Source organism: Arachis stenosperma, chromosome 2 (assembly GCF_014773155.1).
Source record: "Arachis stenosperma cultivar V10309 chromosome 2, arast.V10309.gnm1.PFL2, whole genome shotgun sequence".
Taxonomy (NCBI): domain Eukaryota; kingdom Viridiplantae; phylum Streptophyta; class Magnoliopsida; order Fabales; family Fabaceae; genus Arachis; species Arachis stenosperma.
The window spans coordinates 85,835,823-85,844,266 of NC_080378.1; the positions used below are offsets into that span (position 1 = coordinate 85,835,823).

At 40.4% G+C, this 8,444-nt stretch overlaps 1 non-coding gene across 1 annotated transcript; it reads right to left on the minus strand.

Moving 5' to 3' along the window:
• Positions 1 to 7,696: 7,696 nt before the first annotated feature.
• On the minus strand, positions 7,697 to 7,804 carry LOC130965027 (small nucleolar RNA R71). Its single transcript, XR_009081086.1, has one exon. It is a non-coding gene; the product is annotated as a small nucleolar RNA R71 (small nucleolar RNA).
• Positions 7,805 to 8,444: the final 640 nt, after the last annotated feature.

Below are 8,444 nucleotides of genomic sequence, written 5' to 3' on the forward strand. Positions count from 1 at the left end.
AATCTATAACTACCCAATGCAAGGAATCAACAATAACAACTCAAACAAGCAAGAAAAGAATATAAAACCTCAAATTACATTAAATGAAATTGAAATTGACAAGAGTGTTCATAAACTAAAAATAGGCATAAAAAGGGAAATTAACAAGAGAACTAAGAAGAACAAAGATGTAATAACAAGAAATAATAAAAAAAACTAGATGAAAACAAGAATTAAACCCTATATCTAAGAGGAATTAACCTAATTCTACCATAATTCTAGAGAGAAGAGGGAGATTCTCTTTCTAGAAAATTACCTAAAGCATGATCCTAAGCTAATCTAATTGCTCCCTTTTTGTCCAATCTTGAATTCTGCATCAAATAGCCTCAGAAATGAGTTGGATTTGGGCTTGGAAAGCTCAGAAATTGCCCCCAGCATTTTTACTTTAATGAGGTCAAGTGATCAGCGTCACGCGTGCGCGTGGTCGACGCATGCGCGTCGCCTTTCAAATTTTCTCCTCACGCGTACGCGTGGGTGATGCGTGCGCGTTGCTGGCAGATCTCGTCCTAACGCGTACGCGTGGATGACGCGTGCACGTGGCCTTGAATTCTCCAAATGCTCATTTTTTTCATGAATTCTCCTTTTTACATGCTTTTCTCTTCACTTCTTTCATCCAATCCTTGTCTTATAAGTCTGAAATCACTCAAAAAAATATCAAGGCTTCGAATGGAATTAAAATAAACTAAAATTGGCAAATTTAACGGCTAAAAAGCATGTTTTCAATCTTACGTTCAAATTAGGGAGAATTACAAAAGCATGCTATTTCATTGAACAAATGTGAGATAAGTTGATAAAATTTCCTAAATTCAACAGAAGATTAGCCACAAAATTGGGGTTTATCACCTATCTTTTGGACCTTAACTTGGCCCTAGACCCGATGAAACCTACACACCTTCGGGCCAGGTGAAAATTGGGTAAAAACTGGGTAAAAATTGAGCCTTTAGCATGTGAAAATCTCCGACCATTATTTCACAATTCACATAGTAAAATTCACTTAAAAATATCAAGAATGATTAATTAGTAGAGAGCAGGAGCAGCATGATTTTCAACCTCAATTTCTATTGTTTTGTCTTCTTCGGTAATTGGTGGAAAAAGACAATTATCTCCTCCTCCCATTTTTCGTATCTTAAACAAATTCAGCAATAATCAGCAAAACATCAAAATTTTAGTAATAATTAGAACAAAACACTTAAACAGGAAGAACATAGTTGCACCTAATCAGAAGTTTCAATAATCAAGAGTCAGAAGAATAATCAAAACTCTGATTAGAACAATAAACACCTCATCAGAACAATAATCAAATACTGAAAAAGGAAGCATAATAAACACTTAATCAGAACAATAATCAAAATTTCTAATAAAAAATTTCAATAATCAAACCCTTAATTAGAAATTTGAAACATTAATTATATATCTGCGCTTGAGCAGGGGCAAGAGAAGAGAAGAAGAAGAAAAAGAAGACCAGCGACAGAAGCAGTCATCGTCGTTGTCATCGTCACTGTTCAGGTCTCAATGGTCACAGAAACTCTGTCGCCGTTTGCAGTCGTCGAGGGACGTCATCACGGGGAGGCGAGAAGCAGTGCACCACCATCGTGACTTCGAGGATGGGGAGTGCTGATGGGCGCTGTCATGGTGGCTGGTGAAAGACATAGAGAAAGCTGAGAGGGAAAGAGTGCGACGGTTGGTGAGAGGCACAGAAAGGGCTGCAACGGGAAGTGGGTGACGGCGCCGTGAAAGCCTGAGGGGGAAGGGCTGAGAGGGGACTGTGGCACAGTGGCAGGGTGCATGGAAGAGGGCTTGTGAGGCGTGACTACGTGAGGCTAATGGATGTATGAAACTATGAATGTGTGCCCTAGTTCATTCTGCATTGTTAATTATGATTCTCATCGGGCCAGGTCCGAGTGACCCGAGCCATGGCTCGGTCCCGTTTTCATCCCTCTCTCTGGTTTTATTTCTTTTCCCCGGGTCAGCCTCGGTCCACTTCGGGTCCGGGCCATCATGCCCCAAAATTGTTTGGGCTTGGATCGGATCTTCGGGTCGAACCAGACCATGTATACCCCTAACACGTGTATATCTCGTTTACAATGTAAATGAGATACGTGCAAGCTTATCCCGTTTACACAGGCTAGGGGACGCCTATTGATGAGCGGATAATTTGTACGCTTTTTGGCATTGTTTTTAGTATGTTTTTAGTATGATTTAGTTAGTTCTTAGTATATTTTTATTAGTTTTTAGTTAAAATTCACTTTTTTGGACTTTACTATGAGTTTGTGTGTTTTTCTGTGATTTCAGGTATTTTCTGGCTGAAATTGAGGGACCTGAGCAAAAATCTGATTCAGAGACTGAAAAGGACTGCAGATGCTGTTGGATTCTGACCTCCCTGCACTCGAAGTGGATTTTCTGGAGCTACAAAAGCCCAATTGGCGCGCTCTCAACGGCGTTGGAAAGTACACATCCTGGGCTTTCCAGCAATATATGATAGTTCATACTTTGCCCAAGATTTGATGGCCCAAACCGGCGTTCAAAGTCACCTTCAGAATTCCCAGCGTTAAACGCCGGAACTGGCACCAAAGTGGGAGTTAAACGCCCAAACTGGCACAAAAGCTGGCGTTTAACTCCAAGAAGAGTCTCTACACGAAAATGCTTCATTGCTCAGCCCAAGCACACACCAAGTGGGCCCGGAAGTAGATTTTTATGTCATTTACTCATCTTTGTAATTCTTAAGCTACTAGTTCCCTATAAGTAGGACCTTTTTACTATTGTATTTTCATCTTGGTTTTTCTGGTTCCCTCTCTGGGACCGAAGCCAATGATCACTTTTGTTCTTATGTATTTTCAACGGTGAAGTTTCTACACACCATAGATTAAGGTGTGGAGCTCTGCTGTACCTCGAGTATTAATGCAATTACTATTGTTCTTCTATTTAATTCCGCTTGTTCTTGTTCCAAGATATCACTTGTTCTTCAAACTTGATGAATGTGATGATCTGTGACACTCATCATCATTCTCACCTATGAACGTGTGACTGACAACCACCTCCGTTCTACCTTAGATTGGGTGAATATCTCTTGGATTCCTGATACACGATGCATGGTTGATCGCCTGACAACCGAGCGCTCGCCTGACAACCGAGCTAGCCATTCCGTGAGATCAGAGTCTTCGTGGTATAGGCAAGAACTGATGGCGGCATTCAAGAGAATCCGGAAGGTCTAACCTTGTCTGTGGTATTCTGAGTAGGATTCAATGATTGAATGACTGTGACGTGCTTCAAACTCCTGGGGGCGGGGCATTAGTGACAGACGCAAAAGAATCACTGGATTCTATTCCGGCCTGATCGAGAACCGACAGATGGATAGCCATGCCGTGACAGGGTGCATTGAACATTTCCACTAAGAGGATGGGAGGTAGCCACTGACAACGGTGAAACCCTTGCATAAGCTTGCCATGGAAAGGAGTAAGAAGGATTGGATGAAGGCAGTAGGAAAGTAGAGAGACGGAAGGGACCAAGCATCTTCATACGCTTATCTGAAATTCCTACCAATGAATTACATAAGTATCTCTATCTTTATCTTTATGTTTTATTCATCATCTATACCCATTTGAGTCTGCCTGACTAAGATTTACAAGGTGACCATAGCTTGCTTCATACCAACAATCTCCGTGGGATCGACCCTTACTCGCGTAAGGTTTATTACTTGGACGACCCAGTGCACTTGCTGGTTAGTTGTGCGAAGTTGTAGTGATCACAATTTCGCCCACCAAGTTTTTGGCGCCGTTGCCGGGGATTGTTTCGAGTATGGACAACTGACGGTTCATCTTGTTGCTTAGATTAGGTATTTTTCTTCAGAGTTCTTAAGAATGAATTCTAGTGTTTCATGATGATCTGTTGAAGTCTGGCTGGCTGTGAAGCCATGTCTAATCTTATTAGACCGAGGTTTCAACTGATCATCACAAGAGCTTGTTGATTTCTGATGAGCGGATAATTTGTACGCTTTTTGGCATTGTTTTTAGTAGTTTTAGTTGAGTTCTTAGTATATTTTTATTAGTTTTTAGTTAAAATTCACTTTTCTGGACTTTACTATGAGTTTGTGTGTTTTTCTATGATTTCAGGTATTTTCTGGCTGAAATTGAGGGACCTGAGCAAAAATCTGATTCAGAGACTGAAAAGGACTGCAGATGCTGTTGGATTCTGACCTCCCTGCACTCGAAGTGGATTTTCTGGAGCTACAGAAGCCCAATTGGTGCGCTCTCAACGGCATTGGAAAGTAGACATCATGGGCTTTCCAGCAATATATGATAGTCCATACTTTGCCCAAGATTTGATGGCCCAAACCGGCGTCCAAAGTCACCCTCAGAATTCCCAGCGTAAAACGCCGGAACTGGCATCAAAATGGGAGTTAAACGCCCAAACTGGCACAAAAGCTGGCGTTTAACTCCAAGAAGAGTCTCTACACGAAAAATGCTTCATTGCTCAGCCCAAGCACACACCAAGTGGGCCCGGAAGTGGATTTTTATGTCATTTACTCATTTTTGTAATCCTTAGGCTACTAGTTCCCTATAAGTAGGACCTTTTACTATTGTATTTTCATCTTTGGACATCTAGTTCTTAGATCATTGGGAGGCTGGCCATTCGGCCATGCCTAGACCTTGTTCTTATGTATTTTCAACGGTGGAGTTTCTACACACCATAGATTAAGGTGTGGAGCTCTGCTGTACCTCGAGTATTAATGCAATTACTATTGTTCTTCTATTCAATTCCGCTTGTTCTTGTTCCAAGATATCACTTGTTCTTCAACTTGATGAATGTGATGATCCGTGACACTCATCATCATTCTCACCTATGAACGTGTGACTGACAACCACCTCCTTTCTACCTTAGATTGGGTGAATATCTCTTGGATTCCTGATACATGATGCATGGTTGATCGCCTGACAACCGAGTGCTCGCTGACAAACGAGCCAGCCATTCCGTGAGATCAGAGTCTTCGTGGTATAGGCAAGAACTGATGGCGGCATTCAAGAGAATCCGGAAGGTCTAACCTTGTCTGTGGTATTCTGAGTAGGATTCAATGATTGAATGACTGTGACGTGCTTCAAACTCCTGAGGGCGGGGCGTTAGTGACAGACGCAAAAGAATCACTGGATTCTATTCCGGCCTGATCGAGAACCGACAGATGGATAGCCGTGCCGTGACAGGGTGCGTTGAACATTTCCACTGAGAGGATGGGAGGTAGCCACTGACAACGGTGAAACCCTTGCATAAGCTTGCCATGGAAAGGAGTAAGAAGGATTGGATGAAGACAGTAGGAAAGCAGAGAGACGGAAGGGACAAGCATCTTCATACGCTTATCTGAAGCTCTCACCAATGATATACATAAGTATCTCTATCTTTATCTTTATGTTTTATTCATATATCATCTATACCCATTTGAGTCTGCCTGACTAAGATTTACAAGGTGACCATAGCTTGCTTCATACCAACAATCTCCGTGGGATCGACCCTTACTCGCGTAAGGTTTATTACTTGGACGACCCAGTGCACTTGCTGGTTAGTTGTGCAAAGTTGTGTTTATGCCATGGTATTGAGCACCAAGTTTTTGGGGCCATTACTAGGGATTATCTGAGTTGTGAAAAGTAGTGATCACAATTTCGCACACCAAGTTTTTGACGCCGTTGCCGGGGATTGTTTTGTGTATGGACAACTGACGGTTCATCTTGTTGCTTAGATTAGGTATTTTTCTTCAGAGTTCTTAAGAATGAATTCTAGTGTTTCATGATGATCTGCTGAAATCTGGCTGGCTGAGAAGCCATGTCTAATCTTATTGGACTGAGGTTTCAACTGATCATCACAAGAGCTTGTTGATTTCTATCAATCTTGCTATTGGAGCAATGATCTGCTAAGGCTTGGCTGGCTATTGGCCATGTCTAGTGTTTTGGACCGAAGCTTTCTTTGAAAGCTTGGCTGGCTGTGAAGCCATGTCTAATTCCTGGACTGGAGTCTTAGACTAGCATTGCAATGATTCCTGGAATCCAAATTAAGAATTCTGAAACCTTCATTTTCTATTTCCATATAATTTTCGAAAAAGCACAAAAAAATTTCAAAATCATAAAAAAACCAAAAATATTTTATGTTTCTTGTTTGAGTCTAGTGTCTAATTTTAAGTTTGGTGTCTTGCATGCATTGTTTATTTGATCTTGGTTCTATTTTCAAGTCAATAGTACAGGGAACTGAAGATTCAGAACATGCAGCAGAGGAATTACACAGAAAAAGCTGGGCGTTCAAAACGCCCAGTGAAGAAGGACAGACTGGCGTTTAAACGCCAGCCAGGGTACCTGGTTGGGCGTTTAACGCCCAAAAAGGTAGTGCATTGGGCGTTAAACGCCAGAATGTGCACCATTCTGGGTGTTTAACGCCAGGATGGCACAAGAGGGAAGATTTTATTTTCAAATCAATTTTTTTTCAAGTTTTCAAAGTTTTTCAAAATCAAATCTTTTTCAAATCATATCTTTTCAATCAAATGTTTTCAAAATCAATTTTTTTCCTTTTTCAAAGATACTTGCTAACAATTAATGATTTGATTGAACATTTCAAGTATGTTGCCTTTTCTGTTGAGGAAAGTTTAATGTTTGAATCATATCTTTTCTTGTTAGGCAAGTCATTAATTTTTAAAATCAAATCTTTTTTTTTTAAATTGCTTTCAAATCATATCTTTTCAATCATATCTTTTTAAAACCATAACTTTTTAATCATATCTTTTTTTAATCACATCTTTTTCAAAACAGTTTTTAATCACATCTTTTTGATTTCTAATTTCAAAATCTTTTTCAAAAATTACTTGATATCTTTCTCACTCTTGATTTTCGAAAATCAAAATAAAGTTTTTCAAAATGTTTTTAAAATCTTTTTAATTAATTTTCGAAAAATCTCTTCCCCTCTTCTCACATCCTTCTATTTATGAAGTACCGCTCCTCCTCAATGCACAATGCGAACTCTATCTAACTAAGTTCGAACTCTTCTCCTTCTTCCTTCTATTTTACTTTTCCTCTGACACCTCAAGGAATCTCTATACTGTGACATAGAGGATTCCACATTTTCTTGTTCTCTTCTCTTTCATATGAGCAGGAACAAAGACAAAGGCATTCTTGTTGAAGCTGACCCTGAACCTGAAAGGACCTTGAAGCGGAAGCTAAGAGAAGCTAAGGCACAACTCTCCGTAAAGGACCTAACAGAAATCTTCAAAGAAGAAGAATCCATGGCAGCCGAAAACAACAACAATGCCAACAATGCAAGGAAGGTGCTGGGTGACTTTACTGCACCTACTCCCGACTTCTATGGGAGAAGCATCTCTATCCCTGCCATTGGAGCAAACAACTTTGAGCTTAAGCCTCAATTAGTTTCTCTAATGCAACAGAATTGCAAGTTCCATGGACTTCCATTGGAAGATCCTCATCAGTTCTTAGCTGAATTCTTGCAAATCTGTGACACTGTCAAGACTAATGGGGTTGACCCTGAGGTCTACAGACTTATGCTATTCCCTTTTGCTGTAAGAAACAGAGCTAGGATATGGTTGGACTCACAACCTAAAGAAAGCCTGGACTCATGGGAAAAGCTAGTCAATGCCTTCTTGGCAAAGTTCTTTCCACCTCAAAAATTGAGTAAGCTTAGAGTGGAAGTCCAAACCTTCAGACAGAAGGATGGAGAATCCCTCTATGAAGCTTGGGAAAGATACAAACAATTGATCAGAAAGTGTCCATCTGATATGCTTTCTGAATGGAGCATCATAGGTATTTTCTATGATGGTCTCTCTGAACTATCCAAGATGTCTTTGGATAGCTCTGCTGGAGGATCTCTTCATCTGAAGAAGATGCCTACAGAAGCTCAAGAGCTAATTGAAATGGTTGCAAATAACCAATTCATGTACACTTCTGAAAGGAATCCTGTGAACAATGGGACAAGTCAGAAGAAAGGAGTTCTTGAGATTGATACTCTGAATGCCATTCTGGCTCAGAATAAAATATTGACTCAACAAGTCAATTTGATCTCTCAAAGTCTGTCTGGAATGCAAAATGCACCAAGCAGTACTAAGGATGCTTCATCTGAAGAAGAAGCTTATGATCCTGAGAACCCTTCAATGGAAGAGGTGAATTACCTAGGAGAACCCTATGGAAACACCTATAATTCTTCATGGAGAAATCACCCAAATTTCTCATGGAAGAATCAAGAGAGACCTCAACAAGGTTTCAACAACAATAATGGTGGAAGAAACAGGTTTAGCAATGGCACGCCTTTTCCATCATCTTCTCAGCAACAGACAGAGAATTCTAAGCAGAACCCCTCTGACTTAGCAACCATGGTCTCTGATCTAATCAAAACCACTCAAAGTTTCATAACTGAAACAAGATCCT